General features: G+C 44.9%; 1 long non-coding RNA gene and 1 other non-coding gene across 2 annotated transcripts; both read right to left on the bottom strand.

Moving 5' to 3' along the window:
- Positions 1 to 5329: 5329 nt before the first annotated feature.
- Positions 5330 to 6637, bottom strand: LOC147927381 (uncharacterized). The gene is made up of 2 exons (XR_015581584.1): positions 6399 to 6637; positions 5330 to 5507 (listed from the first exon to the last, which is right to left on the bottom strand). It is a non-coding gene; the product is annotated as an uncharacterized LOC147927381 (long non-coding RNA).
- Positions 6638 to 16873: 10236 nt separating this feature from the next.
- On the bottom strand, positions 16874 to 16980 carry LOC147927380 (small nucleolar RNA R71). The gene has a single exon (XR_015583089.1). It is a non-coding gene; the product is annotated as a small nucleolar RNA R71 (small nucleolar RNA).
- Between the last annotated feature and the right edge of the window lie 737 nt (positions 16981 to 17717).

The following is a 17717-nucleotide window of genomic DNA, read 5'->3' as shown; positions in this document are numbered from 1 at the left end:
CTGCCTCATCTTCCTCAGCGAACAACTGAGGATACTTGGCACGCATCCTATCCCCATCTTCCTATGTGGTGACTTTACGGTTCTGCTTTCCCCAAAATACTTGGATTTGAGGAATGCTCCGATTCTTCAACTTTCGGGTCCTCCTCTGCCCTATACCAAACGGTCCTTCGGGGTAAGTTAGGTTTGGCTCCAACTCCTCAATAGGTTCGGGAAAAATCATGTTAGGATCTGGAACATGCTTCCGTAGCTGCGAAACATGGAAGACTTTATGTAGCCGCATCATCTCTGGCATAGCCATTCGGTAGGCTACTTCTCCAACTCTCTGCTCAATCGGATATGGTCCAATGAACCTTACCGCGAGCTTTCCCACTTTACCAAATCGATCCTTTCCTTTTTGCGGGGCGACCTTCAGGTACACCATATCTCCGACTTTAAACTCCACTTCCCGCCTTTTGCGATCTGCGTACTTTTTCTGGCGATCTTGTGCCTTTTTCATACTCTCCCGTATGAACTTAATCTTCTCCGTCGTCTCATCAATCAGCTTGTGATTGAAACTTGTTCTTTCCCCAATTTCAGTCCAACACAAAGGCGTTCGACACGGCCTTCCATACATTGCTTCAAAGGGCGACATCCCAATGCTCGAGTGATAACTATTGTTATACGCAAACTCGACTAATGGTAAATTCTTCTCCCAGTCTGACGACCATTCCAAAGCACATAGTCGGATCATGTCCTCTATGGTTCGGATAGTCCTTTCCGTCTGTCCATCTGTCTCTGGGTGGAATGAGGTGCTCATGTGAACATCTGTTCCCAACGCCCTATGTAGATCTTGCCAGAATATTGCTGCGAACTTGGGGTCACGATCGGAAACAATATTTGCTGGCACTCCATGCAGCTTCAAAATCTCGTCTATATACTTTTCTGCCAAGACTGGCGCTTGATCCATGCTTCTCACTGGAACTAAACGGGCCACTTTGGTTAAACGATCAACCACTACCCATACTGCATCATTGATTCTTCCCTTCCTTATTGGTAGACCAGTAATAAAATCCATCGAGATAGAGTCCCATTTCCACGTCGGTATGGGCAAGTTGCGTAGCAAACCTACTGGCACTTGATGCTCTACCTTGATTCTTTGACATGAGTCACATTGGCTTACCCATCGTGCTACTGCCCTCTTCAATCCAGGCCAATGATAATATCTGCGCATGTTTTTATACATCTTGGTACTTCCAGGGTGTATACTTAACGCTGAGCTGTGGGCTGCTCTCAGTATTTCCTCTCTTACTCCACTCCGGTCTGGTACAGTGATTCTCCCATTAAGGAGTACGGTGTCATCATCTGCCAAATGATAACCACTAGCATTTGGTCCTTCTAAACCTTTCAACTCTTCAATAATCTTCTTCAGATTCTCATCCTTGGGCTGCTCATCACGAATTCGACGTAGTAGGCTCGCTTGAGTTACAGCTTGTAAACCCAACGGCTCACTAGATTCCCCTTCTAAGGCTAGAAGTCTCACTTTCTTTAGTTCTTCGGCTAAAGACTCCATCTCTTTCTCGGCATCCACTTGTGCTTTTCTTCGGCTTAAAGCATCTGCCACAACATTCGCTTTGCCTGGGTGGTACTGGATCTTCAAATCATAATCGGCTATGAATTCCATCCACCTTCTCTGGCGCAAATTAAGATCTGGTTGCGTGAACAAATATTTAAGGCTTTGATGATCCGTAAATACCTGAACCGCTTCTCCATACAAGTAGGATCTCCATATCCTTAACGCAAACACTACGACTGCCATCTCTAGATCATGGGTGGGGTAGTTTTCCTCATGCTTCCTTAATTGTCGGGAGGCATAGGCAATTACTCTCTCTCCTTGCATCAAAACACATCCCACGCCAACCCTTGATGCATCGGTATACACAGAGTATGGCTGATTTGGCTCGGGTAGGGCTAACACTGGTGCTGATGTTAGTGCTCCCTTCAGCTTCCTAAAAGCTTCATCCACTTCTTCGCTCCATACAAATGGTACTCCTTTACCCGTGAGTCGTGTCAGAGGTTTCGCAATGGACGAAAACCCCTTTACGAACTTCCGATAATAGCCCGCAAGGCCTAAGAAACTCTTGACCTCTGTTACTGAGGTTGGCTTTGGCCAATCCTGGATTGCGGCAATCTTTTCCGGGTCAGCGGACACTCCTTGTTCCGAAACTCGGTGCCCTAAAAATCCAATCTCCCTTTGCCAGAACTTACACTTGCTGAACTTGGCGAACAGCTTCATCTCCCTTAGTCTCTCCAACACTTTCTTCAAATGTTCCGCGTGCTCCTCCGCACTCCGCGAGTATATAAGGATTTCATCGATGAATATTATCACGAATTGATCCAGATAATCATGGAAAACCTCATTCATCAATCGCATGAATGCCGCCGGTGCATTGGTAAGTCCAAACGGCATTACTACGAACTCGTACTGGCCATATCTTGTCTGAAAGGCAGTCTTCATCACATCTTGTTCCGCAATTGAGATTTGATGATAGCCAGAGGCTAAATCAATCTTCGAAAACCAACTCGCTCCCCTGAGTTGATCTAACAGCTCGTCGATCCTTGGCAAAGGATACTTGTCTTTAATGGTTATGTTATTGATTCCCCTGTAATCAATACACAAACGCATGCTTCCGTCCTTCTTCTTGACAAAAAGCACTGGGGCTCCCCATGGCGATGAACTTGGTCGTATAAAACCTTTCTCCAACAAGTCCTTTAACTGAGTCTTGAGTTCAGCCAACTCGGCCGGTGCCATGCGATACGGTGCCTTAGCAATTGGGACAGCTCCAGGCTCAAGATTTATAGTGAAAGGATGGCTTCTTGGTGGAGGCAATCCTTCCAACGGCTTGAATACGTCCTCATAGTTCTTAACTATGGCAATGTCCTCAACTCCCAAACCTTCTTTGTCATCTCCTCCCATGGCGGTAAGAGTGACTAGATACACACTTTCCTCATCAAACGATCTTCCGATCCTCACTGCTGATGCAAAGTACGCCGTCTTACTCGGGCTAATTCCATTGAAAATTAGAGGTGTCCTTCCTCCATTTTCAAATATAACTCTGCTCCTGCTGCAGTCTATATGGGCTTGGTGCTCTGACAACCAATCCATTCCCAAAATAGCATCGAACCTCTCCAACGGCATCACTAGAGGATTCACCGGGAGGTTTGTATCTTGCAAGACTATCGACACTTCCCTGAGCCATCTTCTCGTCTTCAAAGGCGGTTGATTACCAGCGGTGTAGACGTTGATGTTCACTTCTTCCTCCTCACACAAGTCTCCAAACTTGTCAACCACGTCGGGGGTCACAAAACTATTGGACGCTCCCGAATCGAACAGTACATGTGTGGGGTTACCACCAACAAGTAATGTTCCTAAATGCAAGGCAAATATAAAAATGCAATGCAATAAACTAAACACACAATCACACAACAATCACAAGAGAGTTAGAACCCAATCAAACCTGTTATAGGGCCCTTCGCGGCCTTTGGGGTTTTGGGTGGCTCTACTCCTAAAGCAAAAACATTTGCTGGGGTTGCTTGCTTCTTCGCTGGGGGTTCCTTCACTTGCTGCATTGTCTGGGCACGGTTCACAGTTTGGGCGTTCGGCTTGGCCGGCCTTGATGGACATGTGTTCGCATAGTGTCCTAACTCGCCACAGTAGAAACATGTGACGGTCGACAGATTAGTACTCTTCGTTTCCTCAACAGTTGGGCAAGCTCAAGCAAAATGCCCTACTTGTCCACACACATAGCATCCTCGCGGATCCATGTTACTCACATTACGACCTCCTTGATTAACATTCATCCTAACCTTCCCGCGGCCTGCGCCCTAATTTCGTCCTGCCACTTGATTCACCTTTCGGGTGTTCACAATCTTAGTCTGCTGGACCGGTTCCTTCTTTTTCTCCTTGGCCGAAATCTCATTCTCGGTCTCAATGGCTTCCTCAACACTCACTGCCCTCTCCTCTACTTCTGCGACACTGCGGTATGTCACAGCGTGCAACCTCCCCTTTATGTCTGGCCTGAGTCCATGAAAGAATCTCCGGGCCATGGCTAACTCATCATCATTTCCTTGGTACAAATACCTCCGAAGTCTGGTAAAGACTCTTCCGTAAGCTCGAACGGTCATCTCACCTTGTTCCAGTTGCAGGAACTGATTCTCTAGTCGATCGCGTGACTCTGGTGGAAAATATTTCAGCTCAAACTCCCTCTTAAACATTTCCCACGTTATAGTTTGAAAACGATAACGAGGTACCACAGTATCCCACCATGCACGAGCATCTTGTTCTAAGAAATTGACTGCAACTCTTCTCCTATACTCCTCTGGGCAGTTTGTCATTTCAAAATTATTCTCCAATTCTTTTATCCATGCATCTGCTAACACAATGTTCGGATCTCCCTTGAACTTGCGGAATCCTAAGTTCCTCAACAACATTACTAGCTTTAGAAATTAGTCGGATGGATCTTCCGTTGCTCGAATTGCTTGGTTCTGTTGCTGTTGCTGGATCATGTGACTCAAGAGGTCTTGAATCATCTTAAGTGTCTGCTGGGTCTCTGGTGCATTCGGCTCACTCGGTCCTTCTCCATGCGTTCGGTCCCCCCTTGGCATGTTCTGAGTTGGATAAGTAGCGAACGGTCTAAATGGTGAAAATCCAGGCGGGTACATTCCCTCCGGTGTACTAAAACGAGTCGAACTCGCTGGTGTGTATCTTGGCGTCGCGCCAGGTACATCCCACTCAGGCATATACATATTCGGTCCGAATATGCCTGGAAACGATTCCTCTCCTTGCGCATCTCCAAAATGCGAACCCCATTCCTCCGGACCAAACTGTTGACTTGAACCCCTCCCTGTGTCCGGCGAATGATGCGTCGACCTTGTCCTTTCGGATCCTTGACGAGACATCTGCATCCACGATCAACAAAAGGGTTTACTTAATCCCATCTAACCCTAAGTGATGAACGAACCGGATTACCCCAAGTGTCTACTGCGACCATTTGACTCAATAAATCATTTGAAAAGGCGAGTCCTATACAGCATCATAACCATGCTCTGATACCACCGTTGTAACACCCCCGAACCGTACTATGACCACCAAGGCCATCGGACGGCACCGAGACGCTACTTGGGAAACATTCACTAACGATCCGGCCGGGTGCGAGAACAAATCAAGTTCTTCGGCCAGTCCATTGGTGAGGTTCCCGACCACACGGCACATCCTTCAGGCTTTGCAACCCTACAGATACGCCGTGCGTTGAGCCGACTCGGACAAAGTCTATATCAGTACGACTCGCCCGAATAAAGAAAACCCGAATATTTTGATTAACCAAAAGAGTTATTACACAAGAGTTTTGAACAAGGCTTAGTGCCGAGTTTGGTTTGAAATAAAAACATACTTGTATTTTACAATAGACACAAAATAAAACTACTCCGGGTTCCTATCGTTCACCACGCCCTCTAGTTCCCTCTAGGGTCACCTGCAGCACAAAATATTATCATAAGTAATCTAAGATTACTTAGTGAGCTCAGGGTTCCTGCAGAGAATTAAACCCCAAAACCCATACCCCATCAACAATATCATGCTAACAATCAACATGCAAGCGAGTATAAATAACAAGCGAGCATAAGATCTAACATGCAAGCAATTAAACGATTTTCAAGCAAGCACACAACACAATAATCAATCAGAGATAACATGCGGAAGCTGATAAGCTCAGCAATATTATTCTACAATCAATCACCACTACATGCAATGACATTTAACATCATGCAAGCATAAACACAAATATGCAACAACTTGAACTTGGAATAAAACTAGAGTTTTAACAAGTTCTAATTCATGGGCCCGGTATGCTTCCTCTCCCTAACCCCTCCTAAACGACCGTATTACAGCCACGAAGGCATGCAATCGGGCTTCACCCAAAGCTACACCGTCGTGTAGACAGCCTCGGCCAGGGTAGCGAGCCCAGTAACCTCCGAGCTCTTCGTAACGAACCCTACAACACACGAACATGGGTTACATGTCGCGGCTGCATGTGGCACGGATGGGAAGGACCGCAATACCAAGTCTTACTACGCTTAGCCGGAATTTCTCGCGGACTAAAGCGTCTTAAGACCTCACCAAAGTTGATACTTGAGTTTTTATGATTTTCTTCTCATATATTTTCAAGTATTTTAATTAGTTACCACCCTTGTCGCTAGATCATTTCGATCTAGTAACCGGTGTAACCTCACCTCACATGCAACTTAACAAGAAAAACATAAAAGAATTTCAAGTAAATGCATCTAAATGATTCATGCAAACCGTGCACTAGATGGATGTTTTTAACACTCCATCTAAGCCGATGCAAATATGTGTCTGAACTCACAGAAAACCGGCAATCTCTGGGATGAGTGGTCGGATTTTCTTCACGGCAACGCTTGAATCCTCTTCCTTGTTGAAATCGAGTTCCTTCTCGATTCAACACTTAACTGCGGTCGTGCGATAGTCTTGTCTTGCTTCTCCTCTTCTTCACTTCTTCTCCCTTGCGGCAGCACTTCTTCTCTTTTTCTCCTCTTTCTCTCTTTCTCTCCTCTCTTTCCCTTTCACTCCTCTCTTTCTTTACTTAAGCGATTTTAGCGAAAATGAGGAAGTGGGGCGACCTTTATATAGAGGGAGAGAGTAGAAACTTGGCCCAATGCATGTGTGTTGTGTGCCATCTCTCCTAGCCACACAATTTTAAGGTTGGACACTTGTTAAGTGTAACCAACACTTGTCACATGGAATATTGCATTTTTTTCCCATTCACACTTGCATGAAACGCGATTGGCCGGTTTCTATAAAGAGGAAAAATCTTGTCTCCCACTTAGGATTTTGGGATCGAAAATCCTAGGAATATTCCTCCAAGGATTCCACTCCTAAGTTGCATGAAATCCCATTGGTGGATTTTTGCAAAAACAATTTCCACAAAATCGGGAATTTTGTCAGGTCGACCGGTCGCCGGTCACTCGTCGACGTCTCTCGATCCTCCTCGACCAGTCTCGGTTGCTATCGGTAAATCCTCGGACATCCTCGAGAATTCTCGGTCCATCGGACTTTCTCGGTAATTCTCGGTACTTTGCGATACGAGTGGGACAACTCTCGGTCCTTGGTACGTCTCGGACGATTCGGACGGTACGTCTCGGACATCTCGGTCACTTTTCGATTCGTCCAAATTTTCTCGGACTTTTCTTCAGCAAATCTTCTTTTCTCCTCGCTAGCGTCCTTTCTTGAGCTTTTGGCCTTGAGTTTTCATTTTGAAATTTACCTCTTAGCGAGGGTCACTACATTCTCCCCCCCCTTAATAGAATTCGTCCCGAATTCCATAGGGTTCCGGCAGTCCTGCCTCATCTTCCTCAGCGAACAACTGAGGATACTTGGCACGCATCCTATCCTCATCTTCCCATGTGGTGACTTTACGGTTCTGCTTTCCCCAAAATACTTGGATTTGAGGAATGCTCCGATTCTTCAACTTTCGGGTCCTCCTCTGCCCTATACCAAACGGTCCTTCGGGGTAAGTTAGGTTTGGCTCCAACTCCTCAATAGGTTCGGGCAAAATCATGTTAGGATCTGGAACATGCTTCCGTAGCTGCGAAACATGGAAGACTTTATGTAGCCGCATCATCTCTGGCATAGCCATTCGGTAGGCTACTTCTCCAACTCTCTGCTCAATCGGATATGGTCCAATGAACCTTACCGCGAGCTTTCCCACTTTACCAAATCGATCCTTTCCTTTTTGCGGGGCGACCTTCAGGTACACCATATCTCCGACTTTAAACTCCACTTCCCGCCTTTTGCGATCTGCGTACTTTTTCTGGCGATCTTGTGCCTTTTTCATACTCTCCCGTATGAACTTAATCTTCTCCGTCGTCTCATCAATCAGCTTGTGATTGAAACTTGTTCTTTCCCCAATTTCAGTCCAACACAAAGGCGTTCGACACGGCCTTCCATACATTGCTTCAAAGGGCGACATCCCAATGCTCGAGTGATAACTATTGTTATACGCAAACTCGACTAATGGTAAATTCTTCTCCCAGTCTGACGACCATTCCAAAGCACATAGTCGGATCATGTCCTCTATGGTTCGGATAGTCCTTTCCGTCTGTCCATCTGTCTCTGGGTGGAATGAGGTGCTCATGTGAACATCTGTTCCCAACGCCCTATGTAGATCTTGCCAGAATATTGCTGCGAACTTGGGGTCACGATCGGAAACAATATTTGCTGGCACTCCATGCAGCTTCAAAATCTCGTCTATATACTTTTCTGCCAAGACTGGCGCTTGATCCATGCTTCTCACTGGAACTAAACGGGCCACTTTGGTTAAACGATCAACCACTACCCATACTGCATCATTGATTCTTCCCTTCCTTATTGGTAGACCAGTAATAAAATCCATCGAGATAGAGTCCCATTTCCACGTCGGTATGGGCAAGTTGCGTAGCAAACCTACTGGCACTTGATGCTCTACCTTGATTCTTTGACATGAGTCACATTGGCTTACCCATCGTGCTACTGCCCTCTTCAATCCAGGCCAATGATAATATCTGCGCATGTTTTTATACATCTTGGTACTTCCAGGGTGTATACTTAACGCTGAGCTGTGGGCTGCTCTCAGTATTTCCTCTCTTACTCCACTCCGGTCTGGTACAGTGATTCTCCCATTAAGGAGTACGGTGTCATCATCTGCCAAATGATAACCACTAGCATTTGGTCCTTCTAAACCTTTCAACTCTTCAATAATCTTCTTCAGATTCTCATCCTTGGGCTGCTCATCACGAATTCGACGTAGTAGGCTCGCTTGAGTTACAGCTTGTAAACCCAACGGCTCACTAGATTCCCCTTCTAAGGCTAGAAGTCTCACTTTCTTTAGTTCTTCGGCTAAAGACTCCATCTCTTTCTCGGCATCCACTTGTGCTTTTCTTCGGCTTAAAGCATCTGCCACAACATTCGCTTTGCCTGGGTGGTACTGGATCTTCAAATCATAATCGGCTATGAATTCCATCCACCTTCTCTGGCGCAAATTAAGATCTGGTTGCGTGAACAAATATTTAAGGCTTTGATGATCCGTAAATACCTGAACCGCTTCTCCATACAAGTAGGATCTCCATATCCTTAACGCAAACACTACGACTGCCATCTCTAGATCATGGGTGGGGTAGTTTTCCTCATGCTTCCTTAATTGTCGGGAGGCATAGGCAATTACTCTCTCTCCTTGCATCAAAACACATCCCACGCCAACCCTTGATGCATCGGTATACACAGAGTATGGCTGATTTGGCTCGGGTAGGGCTAACACTGGTGCTGATGTTAGTGCTCCCTTCAGCTTCCTAAAAGCTTCATCCACTTCTTCGCTCCATACAAATGGTACTCCTTTACCCGTGAGTCGTGTCAGAGGTTTCGCAATGGACGAAAACCCCTTTACGAACTTCCGATAATAGCCCGCAAGGCCTAAGAAACTCTTGACCTCTGTTACTGAGGTTGGCTTTGGCCAATCCTGGATTGCGGCAATCTTTTCCGGGTCAGCGGACACTCCTTGTTCCGAAACTCGGTGCCCTAAAAATCCAATCTCCCTTTGCCAGAACTTACACTTGCTGAACTTGGCGAACAGCTTCATCTCCCTTAGTCTCTCCAACACTTTCTTCAAATGTTCCGCGTGCTCCTCCGCACTCCGCGAGTATATAAGGATTTCATCGATGAATATTATCACGAATTGATCCAGATAATCATGGAAAACCTCATTCATCAATCGCATGAATGCCGCCGGTGCATTGGTAAGTCCAAACGGCATTACTACGAACTCGTACTGGCCATATCTTGTCTGAAAGGCAGTCTTCATCACATCTTGTTCCGCAATTGAGATTTGATGATAGCCAGAGGCTAAATCAATCTTCGAAAACCAACTCGCTCCCCTGAGTTGATCTAACAGCTCGTCGATCCTTGGCAAAGGATACTTGTCTTTAATGGTTATGTTATTGATTCCCCTGTAATCAATACACAAACGCATGCTTCCGTCCTTCTTCTTGACAAAAAGCACTGGGGCTCCCCATGGCGATGAACTTGGTCGTATAAAACCTTTCTCCAACAAGTCCTTTAACTGAGTCTTGAGTTCAGCCAACTCGGCCGGTGCCATGCGATACGGTGCCTTAGCAATTGGGACAGCTCCAGGCTCAAGATTTATAGTGAAAGGATGGCTTCTTGGTGGAGGCAATCCTTCCAACGGCTTGAATACATCCTCATAGTTCTTAACTATGGCAATGTCCTCAACTCCCAAACCTTCTTTGTCATCTCCTCCCATGGCGGTAAGAGTGACTAGATACACACTTTCCTCATCAAACGATCTTCCGATCCTCACTGCTGATGCAAAGTACGCCGTCTTACTCGGGCTAATTCCATTGAAAATTAGAGGTGTCCTTCCTCCATTTTCAAATATAACTCTGCTCCTGCTGCAGTCTATATGGGCTTGGTGCTCTGACAACCAATCTATTCCCAAAATAGCATCGAACCTCTCCAACGGCATCACTAGAGGATTCACCGGGAGGTTTGTATCTTGCAAGACTATCGACACTTCCCTGAGCCATCTTCTCGTCTTCAAAGGCGGTTGATTACCAGCGGTGTAGACGTTGATGTTCACTTCTTCCTCCTCACACAAGTCTCCAAACTTGTCAACCACGTCGGGGGTCACAAAACTATTGGACGCTCCCGAATCGAACAGTACATGTGTGGGGTTACCACCAACAAGTAATGTTCCTAAATGCAAGGCAAATATAAAAATGCAATGCAATAAACTAAACACACAATCACACAACAATCACAAGAGAGTTAGAACCCAATCAAACCTGTTATAGGGCCCTTCGCGGCCTTTGGGGTTTTGGGTGGCTCTACTCCTAAAGCAAAAACATTTGCTGGGGTTGCTTGCTTCTTCGCTGGGGGTTCCTTCACTTGCTGCATTGTCTGGGCACGGTTCACAGTTTGGGCGTTCGGCTTGGCCGGCCTTGATGGACATGTGTTCGCATAGTGTCCTAACTCGCCACAGTAGAAACATGTGACGGTCGACAGATTAGTACTCTTCGTTTCCTCAACAGTTGGGCAAGCTCGAGCAAAATGCCCTACTTGTCCACACACATAGCATCCTCGCGGATCCATGTTACTCACATTACGACCTCCTTGATTAACATTCATCCTAACCTTCCCGCGGCCTGCGCCCTAATTTCGTCCTGCCACTTGATTCACCTTTCGGGTGTTCACAATCTTAGTCTGCTGGACCGGTTCCTTCTTTTTCTCCTTGGCCGAAATCTCATTCTCGGTCTCAATGGCTTCCTCAACACTCACTGCCCTCTCCTCTACTTCTGCGACACTGCGGTATGTCACAGCGTGCAACCTCCCCTTTATGTCTGGCCTGAGTCCATGAAAGAATCTCCGGGCCATGGCTAACTCATCATCATTTCCTTGGTACAAATACCTCCGAAGTCTGGTAAAGACTCTTCCGTAAGCTCGAACGGTCATCTCACCTTGTTCCAGTTGCAGGAACTGATTCTCTAGTCGATCGCGTGACTCTGGTGGAAAATATTTCAGCTCAAACTCCCTCTTAAACATTTCCCACGTTATAGTTTGAAAACGATAACGAGGTACCACAGTATCCCACCATGCACGAGCATCTTGTTCTAAGAAATTGACTGCAACTCTTCTCCTATACTCCTCTGGGCAGTTTGTCATTTCAAAATTATTCTCCAATTCTTTTATCCATGCATCTGCTAACACAATGTTCGGATCTCCCTTGAACTTGCGGAATCCTAAGTTCCTCAACAACATTACTAGCTTTAGAAATTAGTCGGATGGATCTTCCGTTGCTCGAATTGCTTGGTTCTGTTGCTGTTGCTGGATCATGTGACTCAAGAGGTCTTGAATCATCTTAAGTGTCTGCTGGGTCTCTGGTGCATTCGGCTCACTCGGTCCTTCTCCATGCGTTCGGTCCCCCCTTGGCATGTTCTGAGTTGGATAAGTAGCGAACGGTCTAAATGGTGAAAATCCAGGCGGGTACATTCCCTCCGGTGTACTAAAACGAGTCGAACTCGCTGGTGTGTATCTTGGCGTCGCGCCAGGTACATCCCACTCAGGCATATACATATTCGGTCCGAATATGCCTGGAAACGATTCCTCTCCTTGCGCATCTCCAAAATGCGAACCCCATTCCTCCGGACCAAACTATTGACTTGAACCCCTCCCTGTGTCCGGCGAATGATGCGTCGACCTTGTCCTTTCGGATCCTTGACGAGACATCTGCATCCACGATCAACAAAAGGGTTTACTTAATCCCATCTAACCCTAAGTGATGAACGAACCGGATTACCCTAAGTGTCTACTGCGACCATTTGACTCAATAAATCATTTGAAAAGGCGAGTCCTATACAACATCATAACCATGCTCTGATACCACCGTTGTAACGCCCCCGAACCGTACTATGACCACCAAGGCCATCGGGCGGCACCGAGACGCTACTTGGGAAACATTCACTAACGATCCGGCCGGGTGCGAGAACAAATCAAGTCCTTCGGCCAGTCCATTGGTGAGGTTCCCGACCACACGGCACATCCTTCAGGCTTTGCAACCCTACAGATACGCCGTGCGTTGAGCCGACTCGGACAAAGTCTATATCAGTACGACTCGCCCGAATAAAGAAAACCCGAATATTTTGATTAACCAAAAGAGTTATTACACAAGAGTTTTGAACAAGGCTTAGTGCCGAGTTTGGTTTGAAATAAAAACATACTTGTATTTTACAATAGACACAAAATAAAACTACTCCGGGTTCCTATCGTTCACCACGCCCTCTAGTTCCCTCTAGGGTCACCTGCAGCACAAAATATTATCATAAGTAATCTAAGATTACTTAGTGAGCTCAGGGTTCCTGCAGAGAATTAAACCCCAAAACCCATACCCCATCAACAATATCATGCTAACAATCAACATGCAAGCGAGTATAAATAACAAGCGAGCATAAGATCTAACATGCAAGCAATTAAACGATTTTCAAGCAAGCACACAACACAATAATCAATCAGAGATAACATGCGGAAGCTGATAAGCTAAGCAATATTATTCTACAATCAATCACCACTACATGCAATGACATTTAACATCATGCAAGCATAAACACAAATATGCAACAACTTGAACTTGGAATAAAACTAGAGTTTTAACAAGTTCTAATTCATGGGCCCGGTATGCTTCCTCTCCCTAACCCCTCCTAAACGACCGTATTACAGCCACGAAGGCATGCAATCGGGCTTCACCCAAAGCTACACCGTCGTGTAGACAGCCTCGGCCAGGGTAGCGAGCCCAGTAACCTCCGAGCTCTTCGTAACCAACCCTACAACACACGAACATGGGTTACATGTCGCGGCTGCATGTGGCACGGATGGGAAGGACCGCAATACCAAGTCTTACTACGCTTAGCCGGAATTTCTCGCGGACTAAAGCGTCTTAAGACCTCACCAAAGTTGATACTTGAGTTTTTATGATTTTCTTCTCATATATTTTCAAGTATTTTAATTAGTTACCACCCTTGTCGCTAGATCATTTCGATCTAGTAACCGGTGTAACCTCACCTCACATGCAACTTAACAAGAAAAACATAAAAGAATTTCAAGTAAATGCATCTAAATGATTCATGCAAACCGTGCACTAGATGGATGTTTTTAACACTCCATCTAAGCCGATGCAAATATGTGCCTGAACTCACAGAAAACCGGCAATCTCTGGGATGAGTGGTCGGATTTTCTTCACGGCAACGCTTGAATCCTCTTCCTTGTTGAAATCGAGTTCCTTCTCGATTCAACACTTAACTGCGGTCGTGAAATAGTCTTGTCTTGCTTCTCCTCTTCTTCACTTCTTCTCCCTTGCGGCAGCACTTCTTCTCTTTTTCTCCTCTTTCTCTCTTTCTCTCCTCTCTTTCCCTTTCACTCCTCTCTTTCTTTACTTAAGCGATTTTAGCGAAAATGAGGAAGTGGGGCGACCTTTATATAGAGGGAGAGAGTAGAAACTTGGCCCAATGCATGTGTGTTGTGTGCCATCTCTCCTAGCCACACAATTTTAAGGTTGGACACTTGTTAAGTGTAACCAACACTTGTCACATGGAATATTGCATTTTTTTCCCATTCACACTTGCATGAAACGCGATTAGCCGGTTTCTATAAAGAGGAAAAATCTTGTCTCCCACTTAGGATTTTGGGATCGAAAATCCTAGGAATATTCCTCCAAGGATTCCACTCCTAAGTTGCATGAAATCCCATTGGTGGATTTTTGCAAAAACAATTTCCACAAAATCGGGAATTTTGTCGGGTCGACCGGTCGCCGGTCACTCGTCGACGTCTCTCGATCCTCCTCGACCAGTCTCGGTTGCTATCGGTAAATCCTCGGACATCCTCGAGAATTCTCGGTCCATCGGACTTTCTCGGTAATTCTCGGTACTTTGCGATACGCGTCGGACAACTCTCGGTCCTTGGTACGTCTCGGACGACTCGGACGGTACGTCTCGGACATCTCGGTCACTTTTCGATTCGTCCAAATTTTCTCGAACTTTTCTTCAGCAAACCTTCTTTTCTCCTCGCTAGCCTCCTTTCTTGAGCTTTTGGCCTTGAGATTTCATTTTGAAATTTACCTCTTGGCGAGGGTCACTACAACTCCCCTCCTATATAAAGCCTTGTACCTGCAGCCACCAAGGGAGTCCAGCTTTTTAGATACTCTCTAAACCTAGTTTTTACCCTTTTGGGAATTATTCCTTTTGCACTTTTATTTTTCTTAGATTTTGTACTTGAAAAAGACTAAATTCCTCAATATTGTTGGTTTCATAACTTTCTTAATATTGAGAATTTGAGTTTGATCCTTTCATTAATATTGAAGATCTTTGTTTCATCTTTCTGATAATGCAAGTTTCAATATTTTCTGGGTTTTTGACTTTGTACATCATGTATTGTTGTGAGTAGTTTCCTTAGGATCTTGAGGATGGGTTAGGCTAGGCTTTGTTTGAGGTTTGTTTGCTTTGGTCAAGCTTGATTGTTGTAGATCTCTTCTAGGGTAGATGTTCTTAATGCTGATCCTATATCTGAGAGGGTAGGATATGATCTTAAGCTTCTTAGCATCACACCAATGTTTAAGAGGCATAGATAAGGCTAGATCTAGAGCTTACCATCTTGCTTGCTAAGAGATTAGACGTTTTGCTTGGTATGAGACATATTGCTTAATGCCTGCTTGTGTAGATTCTTTACTTTGTGAGAACAAGTCTAGAGATGCATAGGTTTGATTGATTCTTGCCATGAGAGTGGAAGAAGCTTGTCTTAGATTAATGTGTCTAGAGATTAGCTCAAAGCTTTGCTTGAGATTTGTTGGCCAAAGTGTGATAGCCTCATTCATTAGTCTAGCCCATGAATCCCTCCTCAGGACCTTCTTTGTTTATTGATATCTTAGTCTTAATCATGTTGCTTGCTTGTTGTTTGATTCGTATTTGCATTGCTCTGTTTTTATTGTGTTGCTCTGTTTTCCGGATTTAACCAACTCGACCACCCACTCGACCTACACTCGGTCGAGTGCTTGCTCGAGTTCATCCCCATAATTCTTGTTTATGATTTGTGATTGTCCTGTTTCATTCCTGTTTCATTTTAGTTGCATTCATTTAGTTTTCAGTTCATTACCTGTCTTGCATTAGTTCATTAGTAGTAGTTCCTATTTCTGTTCTTGCTTCATTACTGTTACAATCATTCAGTATCATTTGCATCTAGTTCTTAGTTCTTGTAGTTTATTTTCTGCATTTTACATTTCCATCTTAGGATTGTTAGTGACAAACAATCTTCACATTTGTCTTAACTTAGATTCATATACATATCTTAATTGTTCACAAACACTCATTTAGGATTGATACCTCTTATACTGCAACAGCATAAGGGGAATTGAAACACCCATCCATCATTCCATTCATATCTCACCATTGCATACATTCATCACCATTTACCACCATAATAAAAACTTGTTTCAATTTGGCGCCGTTGCCCATTTGAGTGTGTTTTTATGACATTTAGGATCCATATTAGTCTAAGATTAAGTTCGATTATACACTTGAATCTTCTGTTGTTGGGTTGAAGTTCCACTTCAGGTACCACTCGACCAGTCACTCGACCGAGCAGTGATCGAGCACTTGATCGAGCCAGAAGCCGTGTACATTTGGACACCACTTCCCAGTCGACTTGACCCCCCAGACGAGCCTGAGCTCAATTGTGAACCTGTTCGAGTCTGTACTCGCGTTTGTTGATGCACACAAGGTCTAAGGGGAAAAATAATCTTCAAAGGCCTATTGACAACATACATAGGAAGCCAAAGGAGCTTTGGGAAATCAGAGAAGAAGGGTAGTTCAAGTTCAGCAAGAGGATTCAGTGATCATGGAGAAACAAGCTAACCATGTGCAGAGACCTAGGCACATTGGTGCTGGAGATGCACCCAATACCCACAACCAAAGGGCTGGAATTGTGCCTCCAACTGTAGCAAACAACAACTTTGAGATCAAGAGTGGATTGATCTCCATGATTCAAGCTAACAAGTTCCATGGGTTGCCAATGGAGGATCCACTAGATCACCTTGATGAGTTTGACAGAATTTGTGGTCTTACAAAGATCAATGGAGTGAGTGAAGATGGATTCAAGTTGAGGCTCTTCCCATTCTCACTTGGAGATAAGGCACACCTTTGGGAGAAGACTCTTCCTACTGGAGCAATAACCACATGGGATGCTTGCAAGAAGGCTTTCTTAGCCAAATTCTTCTCCAATGCAAGGACTTCTAGGTTGAGGAATGAGATTTCTGGGTTTGCTCAAAGAAACAATGAAAGCTTTTGTGAAGCATGGGAGAGGTTCAAAGGAGTTCAGACTCAATGTCCTCATCATGGCTTCAGTAATGAGTCACTCTTGAGTACATTGTATAGAGGAGTACTTCCCAAGATAAGGATGTTGCTTGACACAGCTTCTAATGGCAACTTCCTCAACAAGAATGTGGAAGAAGGCTGGGAATTAGTTGAGAATCTTGCTCAGTCAGATGGCAACTATAATGAGGACTATGATAGAACCATAAGGAGTTCCTCAACTGATCAAGAGGACAAGTACAAGAAGGACTTGAAGATGGTCAATGAGAAGCTTGACAAGATACTTCTTAGCCAACAAAAGTCTATTCACTTCATTGGTGAAGAAGAGGTTCCAGCTCAAGAGGGGGAGACTGAATTTGCTGAGTTGTGCTACATGCAAAACCAAGGAGGATTCAAAGGCTACAACCAAGGAGGTTTCAAAAACAACAATCTCTCTTATAGGAGTACCAATGTGGCCAATCCTCAATACCAAGTCTATCCACCTCAACAGCCTCAACAGCAACAAAACTACATCCCCAAACAACAACATCAAGTGTTCCAGCCTCAGTTGTGTCCCCCACCAGGGTTTCAGACTAACCAAGGTCAGGAACAAGACTTAAGAGCCATGATGCAACAATTGTTGATTGGGCAAACACAAGGAAAGATTGAGGAAGCCAAGCAGTTTGCTGAGTTGAACCAAAGGTTAACATCACAGTACAATGATCTGAATATGAAGTTTGAGGGTCTCAATTCAAGAGTGAAGTATATGGAGAGTAACATAGCCTCTA

Source organism: Camelina sativa, chromosome 15 (genome assembly GCF_030686135.1).
Source record: "Camelina sativa cultivar CO46 ecotype springtype chromosome 15, ASM3068613v1".
NCBI classification, from domain to species: Eukaryota; Viridiplantae; Streptophyta; class Magnoliopsida; order Brassicales; family Brassicaceae; genus Camelina; species Camelina sativa.
This window is presented reverse-complemented; position numbering and strand designations above follow the sequence as displayed.